This window comes from Penaeus chinensis, chromosome 30 (assembly GCF_019202785.1).
Source record: "Penaeus chinensis breed Huanghai No. 1 chromosome 30, ASM1920278v2, whole genome shotgun sequence".
Taxonomy (NCBI): domain Eukaryota; kingdom Metazoa; phylum Arthropoda; class Malacostraca; order Decapoda; family Penaeidae; genus Penaeus; species Penaeus chinensis.
In genome coordinates, this window is record NC_061848.1 from 19945417 (window position 1) to 19947916 (window position 2500).

At 29.7% G+C, this 2500-nt stretch overlaps 1 protein-coding gene across 2 annotated transcripts in view; it reads left to right on the top strand.

The window, feature by feature from the left end:
* Positions 1–1526: 1526 nt before the first annotated feature.
* LOC125041547 (sugar transporter SWEET1-like) overlaps positions 1527–2500 on the top strand; it is a 22830-nt gene continuing 21856 nt past the window's right edge. For both annotated transcript variants that reach the window (XM_047636575.1, XM_047636576.1), the window contains exon 1: positions 1527–1576. The gene's annotated coding sequence lies outside the window, so the exon portion shown is untranslated. The remainder of the gene's footprint in view (positions 1577–2500) is intronic.

The window sequence follows — 2500 nt, forward strand, 5'->3', positions numbered from 1 at the left end:
GAAGAATAGAAAAGTAATATGAATAATGACACTAATGATAACAATGATCATACGAATAGTGATGATATTAATAACTTGAATGACAATGGTAATAACAAGATATCAAAATAAATACATGTAATTATGATGTGAATGATGAAAATTAATAATATCTATGATATTGATAATCATAATGATAATAATAATGACAAAAACAAGTATAATGATAATGATAATAACAAAAATACATGATAATAATAACAATAATAACTATAATAGCAATGATATTGATAATGATACTAATAATGATAATGATGATAACGATAGTAATGAGACTTTTATAATTATTGTACTAATGTTGTTATTTTTATTATCATTACAATTATCATTATCGATATCACCATCATCATTACTATAATATTTATCATCTAATGATGTAGATAATTATAATAGTAATAATTATAATAATATTGTTAATATTGGTAATGGTAATGATAGTAACAATAGTAATAATGATGGTAGTAATAATGATAATAACAATGGTAATAATAAGGATGATAATGGTAACAAATAATGGTAACAACAGCAACGATAACGAAAATTATAATAATGATGATGATGGTGATGATAATGATAAGAATTATAATAAAAAGGATGATGATATTGATAATAATAATAGTGATGATCATATTAATCATGATAATGATAGTAGTAATAATGTTGGTAATAATAATGATAATGATAGTTATGACAGTGATGATGAGAATGATAATAATATAAATAACAGTAACAATAAGATAATGATAATAATAATAATAATAATGATAATAATAATGGTGATAATAAAAATCACAATGATGATAATAATGATGATAATGATGATGATAATGATAATAAGGATGGCACTAACAAAGTTAACGATTAACATTGGTAGTGTGGATATTGACCATGAAATGAAATGAAAATGACAACGTACAGGAATGCTAATATTAATGCCACTGACGACGACAATACCGCCGAGTGGAAATTCCCAGTCACGTAAAAACATATGATGAGCTTATACTCCTCTTGTCTCTGCCTTTAAACACGTTCGCAGCCTGCACTGCATACAAATAATTCCATAATCTCGAACTCCTTTACATCATTAGAAAGTTGTAGGAGGAACAAGTTTGTTTTTTTTTTCCTTTTTTTTTATTGCCCTTCAGAAGCAACAGGTAGTGGTTTCCCTTTCTAAAAGTGTTAAAACCATCCTCCTAGAGTTGCATAGACCCAGCAGAAGTCTCTAAATCCATATATACAGAATGAATACATATCCTTATCAGTGTTTATTATCTATTCATTATTTTCGCTTATTAGTTTATTTATCATATTTCCTTGTTTATTCATCAACTATATAGTTTATTTATTATATCATATTCATAGAATTATATATTTACTCATCATATTAATCTATTAGTTTATTAGAAAAAGTTTAAATAGCCGGGCCTCGAATAGTGACCCCGTGCAAAGGCTGGTAATCAAAGCCGCGTTCAGTGTCGTCAAGTTGCTGTGCTGGAAGGGACACTACAGGCAGGTGCAGAGGGGAGAACCACGACAGGTATTTCGATATTTTAGCGGCTTGTTTGGTTTGATTCTGTTAGCTCCATTTGAATTTGATGATTTGGTTGTGTGGGGAAGAGTGTTAGTGAGGGCTTTCATGTTTTCTGTGCTCTCGTCGAAGTGCGTGAACATAGCTTTCCTGTATTTAAGACGGGAGAAAATGTGTCTGTTTTGAAGGAAATATGAAAGTGCGAGACTGATTATTTTCTTTTTTCAGGCGACTTGTTTGTGTACATTGTGTGGTAGGCATGAAGTTACATGGCTTGAATTATGATTGAATACAGGCGGTATTGTTTGAAACTTATTAATTGTTTGGTAGTAAGTGTTATGGTTACGAACATATTTACTTCTATATTCATTTCTTTAGGCTAAAGAATCAATAGATCATTCCTGTATTTTTATCTGAATGTAACAATTGGGGGTATTATTGGAAGGGCACCCCACACCTAAAAACTCTGGTATAGGTAAAGTTCTGACTAGCCGTCTTTAAACCGGAAAAAAATATGGTATAGGTAAAGTTCTGACTAGCCGTCTTTAAACCGGAAAAAAAATATGGTATAGGTAAAATTCTGACTAGCCGTCTTTAAACCGGAAAAAAATATGGTATAGGTAAAGTTTTGACTAGCCGTCTTTAAACCGGAAAAAATATATGCATGTGATAGAGCAAATAAATCTAAGAAACTTATCTTCTATGAACTTCCGTCGCAGATCAGAAATAAAGAAATAACGAAGTTATTGGACACGCAATATTTTAAAAATCGCCATCCGATATCCTTTCCTACTTTTTGTAAACAAAACAATGATACCGTTTTATTTTGGTTCATTTATTGTAATACTTTCATTTCATAACGAGAAAAATTCTGCATAAACTCACATGAAGTAAATTTTCTTTCTACATTAAAATGTCTGACAATACACGAGT